This window comes from Crocodylus siamensis, chromosome 10 (genome assembly GCF_052110815.1).
Source record: "Crocodylus siamensis isolate JL-2025a chromosome 10, ASM5211081v1, whole genome shotgun sequence".
Lineage (NCBI taxonomy): Eukaryota > Metazoa > Chordata > Crocodylia > Crocodylidae > Crocodylus > Crocodylus siamensis.
The window spans coordinates 57,521,023-57,529,702 of NC_143404.1; positions in this window are offsets into that span (position 1 = coordinate 57,521,023).

Genomic DNA, 8,680 nt, shown 5'->3' on the forward strand with positions numbered 1-8,680 from the left:
TGTCTACACACATGCTACTGCACAGTATCTGCGCAGTTAATTTACTACCTATATTTACAGGTAGGTAGTAGCTAACTGCTGAATAGACTAATTTACTGTACAGTAAATATGCGCATGTGTAGACTTTGATGCTTTACTGTACAGCAGATTAGTCTACTGTGCAGCAATGCATCTCATGCAGACACACCCAGTGTGTATGAAAATTTTAAAAAATGGATAAATGTCACTGAAATTGTGAATTTTGAAGCACAAGACAAAGGGCACCCCAGACAGACATGATCAGAGAGACAGGGTTGGAAGCACAAAATAAAATCCACCATCACTGAGAGTTAGGTGACCACATACACTAACCTCTAGTTTATTGAATATGTGATAATTCAATATTAAGGTTTCACTTACTGTTGCTCTGATTCCCTGACATCATTCCTTCTTGTAGTTACAACTGCTGATAATTGGTCACTACTGGATAATTCGCAATTATTTGCACTCCCCTGGAAGCAGCAGATTAGCCAGAGTTAAGAGTGTCTTTAACATTTGACCTCAGATTTCTATTAATTTCTATTAATTTATAAGGGCCCTCAGTCCACGAGGTGGCTTTTCAAATCCTGATTTTAAATTTTATACCTAAATTTTATAGATAACATTGCAAAAAATTGCCTGTGAAATCGAGTGTATCCATTTCACAGATACAAAAATACACCTTGGCACCTGTAAACAAAGGCATTTATATACATAATATTTTACATTGCTGTTTTCAAATAAGTCAATACTCTAATTTCAGATGCACATTTGAAAATTGGATCCCAAATGTTAAAAACAAATAATGTTAAAAACAAACAATTATTAATCTTCTAAACCTACCATTTAAAAATTTCACTAGCCAATATAGCTTACAATAATAATTGTTATAATTACAATTTCACTGTTTTACACAGCACAGGACAATAAGTGAAATATGCCACGTAATCACCTAAGTTTCTGCTGTGAAATCCTCGAGATATACAGAATAAACTGTTTCAGACTGATGAGTAACCTACATTGTACCTTGTACTCCCTCAAAGCCTCTTTTGGGTCATTGTTTCTCAGTTTGACGCATGTCAGTTCCATTTGTGTGCAAATTGTTTCAAATTCATTTCCTCCTCAGTTCCCAACTCCATTTAGTGAAATAGCCGAGTAAACACAAAGGTTTTTTATATTTACATATGTAAATAAATATAGCAGGGAACTGACTGCTGCAGAGGTCAGATAACACAGTGGTCAAACTGTTAAACTACAGATGAAGCCCTCACACAATGAGGTCTGTATGGCCTGTAACAAGCAGTGACTGCCATAAATTGCAACACTCCAACTTTTACAGGAGTCTGCGTAGTGAGTCTGAGCCAACATGTCCCAGGTTTGTTTGCCAGAGCTTGCAAGATTATTTATCAAGGATTTCTTTATTGATTTCGACTGATTTCCCTGCCCCTGTCCCATTTTGAATCTTGTTAGCGATGACTGACTCCTAACCCATTAGAGCGGAATGATGTCTCCTGGCTAAGACTTCTGCTCCTTGTAGCCAGCTGGCAGTGAACAGTATAGCATAGGTTGTATGCTCCCAGGCCCTTGGGGAGTGAACATTTCACCTCTGCTATGTCTGAAATTACTGGAGGTTGGGGAGTAAAGAATGTCAGAGGCGGGCCAGGCTAGAGAGGAAGGTGTATGGGACACAAACTGTGCTGCCAGCAAGACTCAAGTCTGGGGCACTGCAGTCCAGACAAAAGGGCTACCACACAAAACCTACTCATACATTAGGCGAGCCACAGTGTGGTGTCTGATGCCAATGACGTAGAGAGGGTTTTGAGATGACTCTTTGAAGACTCACTGTCTGGCCTGAAGAAGAGAAGGCAGGGCTATTCCAGGTTCTTATCACGTTTTGAGCCAGTCGCTAGAAAGTGGAAGGCTTGCAGTGGACAGGACAACAGAGTCCCCTCCCTCAACTCTCACTCCCCTTCATTGCCCTGGCCTCCAAGTGCTACAGGACACCAACACGGCTGATGGGGTACGAGTGTGTGAAGTTCTATTGCTCCTGAAAGAAAAGGACTGGAGGGGGTGTTTGGCAGCTCTAAAAAAATCACTCTGCATCTGCTTCTGCTTGAGAAATAAACTGTATTTTAATTCAGTTGGGTACAGAGAGACCCAGTTGTTTTTTTCCAGGCTCACAAACCCCCATACCACCTAGCCCCTGGAAGTGGAATCTGAAACAAAGCAAAGCAAAACTCACAGTTTTGCTGCAAGCTCAGGTCAGGGGAAAATTTCCCGCCAATAAATATGACCCTGATTTTGACTGCGCTGTTGAGCTTTGCTTTAGGGCCAGCATGCTCTCAAAGATTTCTTAAGAATCCAGTTGAGAAGCAGATTTGACAGCAAGGTTTCAGCTGTTTCACTCCAGGACTTTGCTTCAGAATCAAAAAGTGGGTGGCACACGAGTCTTTGTGAATTGCAACAAAAGAAAATGGAAAATGTTGAGTAATAAAGGAAGGTAACTGATACTGTTTCTCAAATGGATAAATGTCATTCTTAAAATGAGGTTTTAGTTTTAAAAAATGTAGAACTTGCTTTCCTGGAATATTCTGTGGTCTCTCCTTAAAATCTGCTGATTCTGCTAGTCAACTCACTTCCTGAAATATTTGGGGAAAGCAAGTATGAAAGAGGTGCAGATACAGGAGAATTCACTTTTCTTAAAAAAATGTGAAATGCCATTGGAAAAATGAAAGGTCTGAGTTATGCACTCATCACCTCCTAGCAAGAGAGTCATTCCCTTCCATATATAATTGTGTGAGAATCTCAGTGCTAATTCTTCTTTCCCATCACTCTGATTCTACTCCATTGGGTTATTTCCCTCAAACTTTTAATAACACTTGGTCTAACATGGCTCCTTTTTATTAGTGCACCATCCTTTGAAGTATCAGCAGCAATAGACTCAGCTCTTGAAGCAGCACTGTTGACCCAAACTCAAGAGCTAATAGGAGCATGTTTATGTCTGGGGCAACTCTTTAGCGCACTAGAGGATTCTTGGCATCATCAAAATGGCTAGTTCAATAGAGAAAATCTTGGGGCATTTTTTTAAAAGAAACATTTCACTCAATTTTTAAAAAAATCTAGGAGCTCTGTCTACCATATGAGCCTAAACTGACTGAAGCACAGAGGGTAAAGACTGACTAGAAGTTCCCTCCTTTAATGGTCATGCTAATGCTTCCTAGAGCCATTTTATGTGCTGAGGCAGTCCATAACTCACACTTACCAAAGGTATGGTGTTGACCTCACTGTGAAGTGCAGTAGTTCACAATTACACTACTGAACTCCAGGTGTCCTGGCACAGAAGGAGTGCATCTGTCCTGAAAGTCCTTATTATCCTTTATTTGCTCCTCAAGCCAATTCCAGGGAGTGCGTTTATTTTGCTCCATAGAGTTTACTTATTTCCCTGAATGCTTCTCATTGGACCAAATAGGAGTTGAAAAATGTGCATGTTATAGTGAGTGGTGTATACTATATGGGCAGGCACCTTCGGAGCCAAGACTTCACCCAGCTCTAGGACACATGCAGTAGGAAGCTGAAGCAGAGCAGGAGTTAGAAGGAACACTTTTATTTAACTAGTGACACAAAACTTCAGAACCAAGAAAAACTACCCAGAGACTTTCTGCCTGACTGGGAGCATTACGACCTGTTTCTTTTTTGCTACCAGCAGGCTGTAAACTTTGGCCAAGTCTAGATTTGTCTAAGTAGTGTTGAGGCTTTAACTCAACCAGTTTAAAAAGCACACCACTTCAGCTCTATTAACCAATGTATGTCAACTAGCATCTTCCTAGTTTAGAGAAGGTCTGGGCAAATATGGCCTTCAAACCTCCAGGGGATTGGTCAAATGCTCATACTCATTTGTGACTAGTGTCTCATAATATTTACATAAATAACACATAATACTTTGCACCTTTTTCCATGAAAACTTCAAAAGCATTTATAAGACTCTCTGCACCTGCAAAATTATTTATGAAAATTATGTTACCAAATGCAAAGCAAAGGGCACTGATGGTACTCTGACATATATATAGGAGCAGTAAGGTACTCCTGCCAATGTCAGAGGCAGGAAATGGTATGATGCTGTGTGGCAAACTCCTAAAGCCATTCATATGAACACTCAAGTCCTGCACGGCAAACTGGGTCAGTGTACTCAACAAGGGCTGCAGTATAGGACCCTGCCTGAGCCTTTCAGAGCTGACCCAGGCCGCAATGTAGGAGCCTTACAGAAATGACCTTCTGTAACCCTGTCACTTCTGCTCACATATTTGCTAGACTATAAGAAAAGCTGAAAATAGATGTGAAAAGTCCTGTTCCTCATTCATATTTTAGTGTTGTCACTGACAATTTTGCAGTGAGCCCAAGTGCAGGGTGAGTGTGCATGCACATGTGTATGGCTGTGACTACCAAAGGTGGTGGTGCTGGGAACTTCACCAAGGAGTCTACCACCCAGCCCAGAGTCCAAGCACACCCAGATACTGAACCCAGTGATTCCATCCCTTGGCTCCTGTGAATTAGACTAGTCCCTTGCCTGGGATCTCATCCTGTGAGCAGGAAAGACAAGTTCTACCATGCAGTGTTCTGGCTCAGCAGTTCAGTTCAGATCAAGGTGCAGAATGGTATTCTGGGAATTGTGGTCACTGGAAGCCATACTTTTGTATTAGAAAGGCTACAAAGCCTGTTGTACCCACCCAATACTAAGTATAATTGGAAGCCTTGAAAGGTGAGAAATTTTTCTGCAGCCTCTAGAAATAAATGTCCCTGATGATTGAATGCATGGACTGTAGTTTCTTGCAAAGATACTTTTTACAGTAACACGTCTAAAATTAGACATCTATTTAACAAACAACACAGGAGCTACTCATGACGCAAATCATAAAATCCAATCACTGATTTACTGTTTGCTAACAATTTACTTTTTTAGCCCAGCAATTGGGGCATGTGATGATCTCAGTACATTCTACCGACATGAGAAGAATCTAACAGGTACGCGAAACCAAGCCCCAACCAGACCATGAATCATTCCAGAAAATAAACAGATTAAAAAAGGAGAAAGAAGTAAATCAGTTGATGGTTGCTCGCCACACACACATGTGCAGCACCCATAAACCACTCCATATAAACCTGTGATCTACACACCCTACTTTGTACCCGAATACCTACCACGAACACCCAGAAAACACAGACACATTGAGTGTATAACAGGGATGGCATATAGGTGTGCAAAGTGCACACAACCATAAACTACACATCCTCCACACATACAGCACACAGCACTTTACAGAAACGGTCAGCTCCAGAAACAGAGCTTGTCAATCTTTCTATATCTTAACATTTTTTGCTTGACCATCCTCAGTAGATGAGCACTTAAATTTCAGGGTCAACAGTATGAAAATAGCTAAACTAAGATGGGGACATTAGTTTCTTACTCAGTTCATGTATTAAAACTTCTGGCCCAAAGGGATCACCCAGATGAAACTCCTAGCATCCCCCTTCAGTTCCCAGTGTCCGGCTATTGCCAGCCTGCTGCAGTTACTGGCCATTTTCTGGTGGAAGTCCCATCTCTGTTAGCTAAAAGCATTGCTCCCAATCCTATGGTGGCATCATTGTGTTGGAAGGGAATGACAATAAGGAGCTGGTCAGCATGAAGTCTGTTTATTGCATTACTAGGGGCATTTAGAGTTTTAATATGACTATACAGAAAGCAACCCACAATGCCCACCAACTCCTCAAAATATTTTCCTGTGCATAGAGCCCTGTTGCCACCAGCCGATTACCACCAGTTCTGCAGGGTGTAAAAACACAAAGCTAACTCGTACCCAAAGTATATCTCAGTTCACATCTTAAGACAAATGGGATCATCCTTTTCTGGGGTTCAGACACTGAAACAGAGCTGCTGTGCAGCAGTCAGGAAATGGGGCTGAAGTCTGTAGCTTGGATAACGTGTCTGAGAGCTATCTGATCAAAGGATATCTGGAAGGTAAAACCTAGACCCAGTGAAGTGAAATCAGGACACTTGGCAGCAGCAACATGTAATTTTCTCACTTGAAAGGGCGTGTGCCTCGGCTTGACTGCAGCCCCTGTGTGTTTAATTTGCTCACTGTTTTTCCAAGTCCAAAATTAAGATAGAAATCAAGCCCCTGGCATCAGTTCACAGGCAGATTTTTCACTGCTCCACAGTATGTTCTTGTTATCCTTGTTTCCCTTTTGGTTTCCCTCCACACCCACACAAGCGCTCCTCTCGGCTGAGAGTCATTGCGCCTGACTGTTCATGTGGCCAGGATTCAGCCAATGACAAGAGGTCAGATACAGTAGGATTTGTCCTTTGACCTCCGCTGCAAGGTGCAGGTTTCACTTTCTCTAGCTGGAAATGGGTTTGCTGTGATAAAGGGTCTTTATTTGTTCAGATGGTAATAGAATAGCTATGGGGATAAAAGAGAGGTTTCCTTTTCTTACCACCTGTGAGGGATAGGGAGTGGGTCTCTAATAAATCATTATCAATATGCAAGTTGGCCTGCATTTTGGGATGGCGTTTTCTTTACGTGTATTTTAGTATTTCTCACTAGGGAACTGTCTAGGGGCATGGCAGTTACACACGGCTGAAGATGGTCATTATAGGGGATGACTCTAAGGACTCCAAATCAGTCCCCTGCTGAGCCAACAGAGCTGGTTTGAAGAGAAGGAGAAAAGCAAACCTCTTACAACTCGGGTTGCCAACTCTGTTTGAATCTAAGTCTATTCCATCTCAGAGGAAAGGCAGCAAGAGGGCACAGCAGCCCTCCTGGCTCTTCAGGGATCTAGCAGACCTCCTGAGGCTAAAAAGAAAGGCCTACAAAGGATGGAGGATGGGATTCACTTCCAAGAGAATTATTCTGCACTGGCCCAGTCCTGCAGGGAGCAAACCAGGAAAGCCAAGGCTGCAACTGAAATCCAACTAGCTTCGAGCATCAAGGACAATAAAAAGTCATTTTTCAGATATGTGAGGAGCCAGAGGAAAAACAAGGGCAACATTGGACCCCTGCTAAACCAGATGGGACAACTGATGCCCAGGAAAAAGCCAATATATTAAATGGGTACTTTGCGTCAGTCTTTCATCAGTCCCATGGGACGCCCATACTCGCTATGGGACAGGGAGGTCCTGGTGAGGGAGATCCCCTGCCCTCCATCAATGCTGACTTCGTGAAGGAACACCTTGAGAGGCTGGATACCTTCAAGTCAGCCGGCCCTGACAATCTACACCCCAGGGTACTCAAGGAGCTGGCGAGCGTCATAGCCCAGCCCCTGGCACGGATCTTCGAGAGCTCCTGGCACTCTAGTGTAGTGCCCAAAGACTGGAAGAAGGCCAATATGGTGCCTATCTTCAAGAAAGGGAGGAAAGTGGATCTGGCTAACTATAGGCCCATCAGCCTGACTTCTATCCCTGGGAAGGTCTTAGAAAAGTGTATTAAATTTATTAAAAGTTTATCCACCCTTAATGGACTGGCTGATGCCAACATCCTAAGGGATAGCCAGCACATGTTTATTGTGGGTAGGTCTTGCTTGACCTATCTCATTTCCTTCTACGACCAGGTGACCTATCACCTGGACAAGGGAAAAGAGATTGAAGTCATATACCTTGACTTAAAAAAAGCCTTCGATATGGTATCCCATGACCACCTCTTGGCAAAACTGGTGAATTGTGGCATTGGGTCCACCATGATCCGCTGGCTGGGAAATTGGCTCCATGGTTCGCCAATGACACCAAACTTTGGGGCAAAGCATCCACACCAGAAGACAGGCAGGTGATCCAGGCTGACCTGGACAGGCTCAGCAAATGGGCAGACAAGAACCTGATGGTGTTTAACACTGAAAAATGCAAGGTTCTCCACCTTGGGAAGAAAAACCTGCAGCATCCTTATAGCCTCGGCAGTGCTACGCTGGCTAGCACTACGGATGAAAGGGACTTGGGGGTCATCATTGACCACAAGATGAACATGAGCCTGCAATGAGCTGCAGCTACTAAAGCGACCAAAACACTGGCTTGCATCCATAGATGTTTCTCAGGCAAATCTCAGGATGTCATTCTCCCCTTGTACTCGGCCTTGGTGAGGCTGCAGCTGGAGTACTGCATCCAGTTTTGGGCTCCACAATTCAAAAAGGATGTGGAGAAGCTTGAGAGAGTCCAGAGAAGAGCCACACGCATGATCAGAGGTCAGGAAAACAGACCTTACGACGACAGGCTGAGAGCTATGGGGCTCTTCAGCCTGGAAAAGCGCAGGCTCAGGGGAGATCTGATGGCCACCTATAAGTTTTTATCAGGGGAACCACCAATACCTGGGGGACCGTTTGTTCACCAGAGCGCCCCAAGGGATGACAAGGTTGAACGGTCATAAACTACTACAAAATCGTTTCAGGCTGGACATAAGGAAGAACTCCTTTACTGTCCGAGCCCCCAAGCTGTGGAACAGCCTGCCATCGGAGGTGGTTCAAGCACCTACACTGAACACCTTCAAGAGTAAATTGGATGTTTATCTTGCTGGGATCCTATGATACCAGCTGACTTTCTGCCCTTTGGGTGGGGGGCTGGACTCGATGATCTTCCAAGGTCCCTTCCAGCCCTAATGTCTATGAAATCTAAGAAATCTTCCAG